The sequence below is a fragment of the Nicotiana sylvestris genome, chromosome 10, assembly GCF_000393655.2.
Source record: "Nicotiana sylvestris chromosome 10, ASM39365v2, whole genome shotgun sequence".
In the NCBI taxonomy this organism is placed as follows: domain Eukaryota; kingdom Viridiplantae; phylum Streptophyta; class Magnoliopsida; order Solanales; family Solanaceae; genus Nicotiana; species Nicotiana sylvestris.
The window spans coordinates 82,438,092-82,446,214 of record NC_091066.1 but is presented as its reverse complement, the minus strand read 5'-3'; positions in this window follow the sequence as shown (position 1 = coordinate 82,446,214).

Here is an 8,123-nt window from a genome sequence, read left to right as displayed (position 1 = left end):
TTGATGTTATCTCCCTTGCCGGGATGTTATTGTTTTGATATTGTTTCCCTTGCCGGGATATGGTTGATATACTATTGTTCCCTTGCCGGGATTTTATTGTGATTTTATTGATTCTCTTGCCTTTATTGCTTTGTGATTGTTGTTTGGGTAAGGAAGAGTGTTAAAACACGAAGGGTGATGTCGTGCATGATATTTGTGGGAGAGTGTTAATGCACGAAGGGTGATGTCGTGCCGATTTTGTGAGGTTAAAGCACGAAGGGTGATGCCGTGCCACACGATATACAATTCTGTGCCATGATATGAGTGATAATGCACAAAGGATCATTCCGTGCCATGATTATGTGAGGTAAAAGACCAAGGGTGATGTCGTGCTAATTTTATTGATCTTATGGTGAAGACGAGAGTAAAAACACGAAAGGTGATGTCGTGCACTTGTCTTTATTTCTGATTCTTGTTGATAATTAAACTTTGGTGTTCCTTATATTTATCTGTTGTTCTTCTGTTATTACTTGATGTTCCCCGCAGCATGTTCGCCCTCCTATCCTTAACTGTACATTTCTCCCTTTATTTTTCCACTATATATGATTTAACTGCATAGGTTTATTTGGTAGTCTTGTCCTACCTCGTCACTACTTCGCCGAGGTTAGGCTAGGCACTTACCAACACAAGGGGTCGATTGTGCTGATACTACACTCTGCACTGTGTGCAGATCCCGGTGCTGCAACTTTTGGACCGCAGTGTGGGTGTTGTCTTCAGTCCATTCAGGCGACCCGAGGTAGTCCTGCAGGCGTCCGCAAGCCCTGTCATCTCCTTCTATCTTTCTATACTGTTTCTTCTATGTATTTCTGAAATAGCTTGTGTTTACCTTTCGGACCCTTATTTGTAGTACTCTTAGACCGTCTGTGAAATTGTGACACCAGATCTGGGTAGCTTTCTAGTTTATGGAATTATATTGGTATTAATATTAAACTGTTACATTTCGTTTCATCCGCTTATTTAATCTGTTGTTTTATGATGTTTGTTCACCATCGTTAAAGGATCAAAATATATGAAAAAGGTTAAGTAATTAGAACAATTGGCTTGTCTAGCTTTCATTAGTAGGCGTCATCACGACCCCCGAGGGTGAAAAATCTGGGTCGTGACAAGTTGGTATCAGAGCTCTTGGTTACTTAGGTCTCACAATTCACAGACAAGCTTAGTATAGTCTGAGGGATCGGTATGGAGACATCTGTATTTATCTTAGAGGCTACAGAGTCAGAAAAAACTTCACATCTATTCTTTCCTGTCGTGCAGTATTGTTTCTCAATGCTAATTGAATTTCTACTCTATTCTTTTGTAGATGGCGAGAATACGCGCTTTCTCATCCACTGATCAGCAGCCCGAGCCCCCAATAGCATCTCCCCCGAGGGGTAGAGGCCGAGGCCGAGGCAAGGGTAGAGCTCAGCCTAGAGCAGCAGCACCAACGGCGGAGCCTCAGGTTGAGTTTGATGATGAGGTTCCGACCCAGGTAGTTCCGGTGGGCCCAGCTCAGGCCTAGAGAGGTTCATTGCTACCCAGTACTCCAGGATGCTCTGGTCCGTCTAATGGGTCTTATGGAGAGTATCATCGGGGCAGGCTTACTTTCGGTAGCACCAACCGTCTCTCATGCCGGGGGAGGAGCACAGACTCCTGCTACTCGCACTCCGGAGCAGTTGGCTCCCCAGTTTCAGACTCTAGCAGCTCAGCCAGTTGAAGCAGTTCAGTCGGGTGTGGTAGCTCAGAGCGGTGATGGAGCAGCTATGTCTGCTGATGTCTTGTGTAGATTGGACAGGTTTACCAAGCTCTTCACTACCACTTTCAGCGGTGCTTCTTCTGAGGATCCCCAGGATTATTTAGACAGTTGTCATGAGGTTCTCAGGAACATGGGGATAGTGGAGACCAATGGGGTCGACTTTGCTGCTTTTTGCTTGTCTGGATCCGCCAAGACTTGGTGGAGAGATTATTGTTTGGCTAAACCAGTTGGGTCACCAATTTTGACTTGGGATCAGTTTTCTCAGCTATTTCTGGAGAAGTTTCTTCCTATCACTCAGAGAGAGAACTATCGTAGGCAGTTTGAGGGTCTTCAACAAGGTTCTGTGATTGTTACTCAGTACGAGACTAGATTTATTGACTTTCCCCGTCATGCTCTTTTTATACTCCCCACTAAGAGAGATAGAGGGAGAGAGAGGAGAAGGAGGTTCATTGAGGGGCTCGTTCAGCCTATTCGATTGTAGATGGCTAAGGAGACGGGGAGCAAGATTTCTTTTCAGGATACGGCCAATGTGGCCAGGAGAGTTAAGATGGGTCTACCATAGGGGAGTGGTCAGGGGTCTGACAAGAGACCTCGTCATTCGGGCAAGTTCAGTGGTGCCTCATCTAGAGGCAGAGATTCTTTTGGTAGAGGCCATCCTCCCAGGCCGTTTCATTCAGCACTTCAGGTCTTCTCACGGTGCTCCAGGTGGTCGTGGTTCTCGTATGCAGTATTCTGATCAGTTTCCCTACAGTGCACTGCCAGCTCCTATCAGTGCACCTCCGATCCAAAATTTTCAGGGTGGTTATTCAGGTCGTCATGGTCAGTAGTGTCAGCCGCCGAGGGCTTGTTATAAATGTGGCGATACGGGGCATATTGCTAGATTTTGCCCTCGAGCACTGAGCAGCTCTCAGCATCAGTGTTCTCGTGCCATGGTTCAGGCACCGAGTATTCCACCGCCTGCCCAGTCAACTAGAGGTGGAGATAGAGGTGGAGGCCAGCTAGCAGGAGGTCGTCCCAGAGATGTAGTTCAAAGTGGTGGGGCCCATCCCCGATGTTATGCTCTTCGAGCCAAGCCTGAGGTTGAGGCTTCTGATGCAGTTATCACAGGTACTGTTCTGATTTGTAGTAGAGATGCTTCAGGTTTATTTGATCCAGGGTCTACATACTCCTATGTGTCATCTTATTTTGCATCGTATCTGGTCATTCCTAGTGATCCCTTGAGTGCTCATGTTTATGTGTCTACACTGTTGGGTGATTCTATTGTGGTAGATCGTGTCCATCATTCATGTATAGTTGTGATTGGGGGTCTTGAGACTCGTGTAGATTTGTTACTGTTGGACATGGTTAATTTTGATGTCATACTGGGGATGGACTGGTTATCACCTTACCACGCTATCTTAGACTGTCATGCCAAGACTGTGACCTTAGCCTTGCTAGGTTTACCTCGTTTAGAGTGGAGAGGGACTCCTGATCATTTTACCTGTAGTGTTATCTTATATATATGAAGGCTCGACGTATGGTCGAGAAGGGGTGTTTGCCCTATTTGGCGTATGTTCGTGATTCTAGTGTTGAGGTTCCTTCTATGGATTCTGTGCATGTTGTTCGTGAGTTTCCTGAGGTATTTCTTTCAGACCTGCCGGGTATGCCACCCGATAGGGATATTGACTTCTGCATTGATTTGTCTCCAGGTACTCAGCCTATTTCTATTCTATCATATTGTATGGCCCCGCTTGAGTTGAAAGATTTGAAGGAGCAGTTGCAAGACTTGCTTGATAAAGGCTTCATTAGACCTAGTGTCTCACCTTGGGGTGCGTCGATGTTGTTTGTTAAGAAGAAGGATGGATCGATAAGGATGTGTATAGATTACCACCAGTTGAACAAGGTTACAATCAAGAATAAGTATCCATTACCGAGGATTGATTATTTGTTTGATTAGCTTCAGGGTGCCAAGGTATTTTCGAAGATTGACTTGAGATATGGCTACCATCAGTTGAGGATTAGGGCATCTGATGTACCTAAGATAGCTTTCCGCACTTTGCACGGGCATTATGAGTTCTTGGTGATGTCATTTGGGTTGACCAATGCCCCAATAACTTTTATGGATTTGATGAACCGAGTGTTCAAGCCTTGGATTCGTTCTTGATAGTCTTCATTGATGATATTTTGATCTATTCCCACAACCGGGAGAAACATGAGCAGCATCTGAGAGTGGTTCTTCAGACTTTGAGAGATAGTCAATTGTATGCTAAGTTTTCGAAGTGTGAGTTCTGGTTGAGTTCGGTTTCATTCTTGGGTCATGTTGTATCAGCAGAGGGTATTCAGGTAGATCCGAAGAAGATAGATGCAATCAAGAACTGGCCTAAACCCGCATCAGCTATAGAGATCCAGAGTTTCTTAGGTTTGACAGGCTATTACCGTCAGTTTGTGGAGGGGTTTTCATCTATTGTAGCCCCGATGACTAGGTTGACCTAGAAGGGTGCCCAGTTCAGGTGGTCAGACGAGTGTGAGGCGAGCTTTTAGAAGCTCAAGGCAGCTTTGACTATGGCGCCGGTGTTGGTTTTGCCCACAGGTTTAGGGCCATATACAGTTTATTGTGATGCATCTCGTATTGGACTTGTTGCGGTGTTGATGCAGGATGGCAAGGTCATTGCTTATGCTTCACGGAAGTTGAAGATTCATGAGAAGAATAGTTCATAATTTGGAGTTAGCAGCCATTGTTCATGTGTTGAAGATTTGGAGGCATTATCTATATGGCGTGTCATGTGAGGTGTTCACGGATCACAAGAGTCTACAGTATTTATTCAAGCAAAAGGAGCTAAATTTAAGGCATAGAAGGTGGTTGGAGCTATTAAAGGACTATGATATCACCATCTTATATCATCCGAGAAAGTTCAATGTGGTGGTCGATGCTTTGAGTAGGAAGTCAGCTAGTATGGGCAGTCTTGCTTATATTTCAGTCAGTGAGAGACTGCTTGCTTTGGATGTTCAGGCTTTGGCCAATCAGTTCGTGAGGTTGGATGTTTCTGAGCCCAGTCGGGTGTTAGATTGCACAGTCGCTCGCTCTTTTTTATTGGAGCATATCCGAGATCGGCAGTATGATGACCCTTATTTGTGTGTCCTTAGGGACACGGTGCAACACGGTGGTGCCAAGCATGTTACATTAGGAGATGATGGGGTTTTGAGGCTGCAGGGTCGAGTTTGTGTGCCTAATGTAGATGGACTTCGAGAGTTGATTTTAGAAGAGGCCCATAGTTCCCGGTACTCTATTCATCCTGGCGCCGCTAAGATGTATCAGGATTTGCGGCAGCATTATTGGTGGAGGGGAATGAAGAAGGATATTGTTGCATATGTGGCTTGGTGTTTGAATTGTCAGCAGGTAAAGTACGAGCATCACAGACCTGGTGGTTTGTTCTAGAAGATTGAGATTCCTGAGTGGAAGTAGGAGTGTATCACTATGGACTTCGTTGTTGGTCTCCCACGGACTCAGAGGATGTTTGATGCAGTGTGGGCTATTGTTGATAGGATGACCAAGTCAGCACATTTCATTCCTGTGGCAGTCTTCTATTCTTCCGAGAGGTTAGCTGAGATCTATATCCGGGAGATTGTTCGTCTTCATGGTGTGCCCGTGTCTATCATTTCAAATTGAGGTACACAGTTTACCTCACATTTCTCGAGAGCAGTTCAGCGTGAGTTAGGCATATGGGTCGAGTTGAGCACAACATTTTATCCTCAGATGGACATGCAGTCTGAGCATACTATTAAGATTTTGAAGGATATGCTCCGAGCTTGTGTCATTGACTTTGGAGGCTCGTGGGATCAGTTGTTGCCTTTAGCAGAGTTTGCCTACAACAACAGCTACCAATCGAGCATCCAGATGGCTCCTTATGAGGCTTTATATGGTAGGCAGTGTCAGTTGAATGGTTTGAGCCGGGAGAGGCTCGGTTGTTGGGTACGGATCTAGTACAGAAGGCCTTGGACAAGGTCAGGATCATTCAGGATAGGCTTCGTACAGCTCAGTCCAGGCAAAAGAGTTATGCCGACCGTAAGGTTCGTGATGTGGCATTCATGGTCGGCGAGCGGGTGTTGCTATGGGTATTGCCTATGAAGGGCGTGATGAGATTTGGAAAGAGGGGCAAGCTTAGCCCTAGGTTCATTGGTCCTTTCGAGATTCTTGATCGAGTGGGAGAAGTGGCTTACAGACTTGCATTGCCGCCGAGCTTATTAGCCATGCATCTAGTGTTTCATGTGTCTATGCTTCGGAAGTATCACGACAATCCATCCCATGTGTTAGATTTCAGCACTGTCCAGTTTGACAAGGACTTGTCCTATGAGGAGGAGCCGGTAGTCAGTTGAGTTTGAAGAGTTTCCCTTCTGTTCGTGTTCAGTAGAGAGGTTAGCCTGTTAAAGCAGCAACCTGGGAGTCCGAATCTGATATGCGAAGCTGATATCCCTATTTTTTCTCCGACTCAGGTACTTCCTTCTTATGTCCATTCGAGGACGAACGGTTTTTTTAGAGGTGGAGAAGGTGATGACCCAAAAGGTCATCACTTATTTTACAAGTCAATTCTATGTTCCGCGGCCTTAAATACCTCTTTTTGTCTCACCTCGATTTGCATGCTCAGTCCGCGCGTGTATCCGGAAAGCCATTATGTGAAACTTGTGAAAAATGATAAATTTTGCTTTTAAAATAAATTTAAGTTGACTTCGGTCAACATTTTGGATAAATGGACCTGGACCCGTGATTCGACGGTCCCGGAGGGTCCGTAGGAAAATATGGGACTTGGGCGTATGCCTGTAATTGAATTTCGAGGTCCCAGGCCCGAGAAATGAATTTTTGAAGAAAATTGTTTAACTGAATAAGAGTTTTCAGAAATTTAAATATGTTTGAATTTGATGGAATCGGGCCCGTATTTTGGTTCCGAAGCCTGGTACATGTCTTATATGGGATTGAGCCTGTAAAATTTGGTAAGAAACGGACTTGATATGACATGAATCGGACCTAAAGTTGAGAAATTGAAAATTTTGATGTTCTTGAATGATTTCATGAATTTGGGGTTTAAATCATAGTTGTTGATGTTATTTTGATGATTTGATTGCACGATCAAGTCTATATGATATTTTTTGGTTTGTGTGCATGTTTGGTTTGGAGCCCCGATGGCTCGGGTGAGTTTTGGATAGGCCACATAGTGAAATTTGACTTAGAAAATTGTTGGTGTGTTGCAGGTCTGCAGGCTTCGCAATTGCGAAGTTGTATCGCAAATGCAAAGATGGCCTGGGCAAGCCTTGATCGCAAATGCGACCATTTTATCGCAAATGCGAAAGGGGCTAGAGTTGCGAAAGCGAATTATTCTTCGCAAATGTGAAGATAGCAGGCTTCTTAAGGGTTCACAATTGCGAACCCTGGTCGCAAATGCAACATCAAGGACCAGTTAATTGGGACTTAAACACATTGTTCTACATTTTTCAAACCTAAACACCTTTGGGCAATTTTGCAAAGACAACTACTCTTCCAAATCGATTGTAAGTCATTTCTAACTCGTTTTCATTAATCTTTAACATCTTTTCACATGATTTCAACTCAAAATCAAGGGTTTTCATAGGGGAAATTGGGTGTTTTGGGTAGAACTTAGGTTTTTCAAATTTTGCGGATTTGGACCTCGATTTGAGGTCCGATTTCAAAACAAATTATATATTTGGGTGAATGGGTAATCAGATTTTGGTTCGAACATCGGGTTTTGACCATGTGGGCTCGGGGTCAATTTTTGACTTTTGGGGAAATCATTGAAAAACCTAATTTCATGCATTGGAATTGATTCATTTAACATTTATTGATATCGTTAAGTAAATTGTGGCTAGATATAAGCAAATTGGTGGTGGAAATAAGAGGTAAAGCGGTAGTTGAGGCTTGAATTGTGTTCGTGGCATCGAGGTAAGTGTTTGGTCTAACCTTAGCTTGCGCTATTAAGAGTCGTGTCTTATTTGCTATGTGTTAATTGTTGAGTACGACGTATAGGCATGGTGATGAGTATCTATACGTTGGTGTCAAGCATGCCCGTGAGTCTTGTACTATGATTAATGTGACTCTGATTCATATTGTTCATGCTTTATATGATGATTTCTTTTGTTGAACAAGGTTTGTGGAAGTATTATTGGCAATTGAACATTTTAGAGCATTGGCTCAAGTTGTGAATTGAGTTGTGAAGTAAATGTGGAAAAGAGAAGAGGTTTATGAAATTGTCTCCATTGCCGGGATATTGTTACTTTTGATGTTATCTCCCTTGCCAGGATGTTATTGTTTTGACATTGTTTCCCTTGCCGGGATATGGTTGATATACTATTGTTCCCTTGCCGG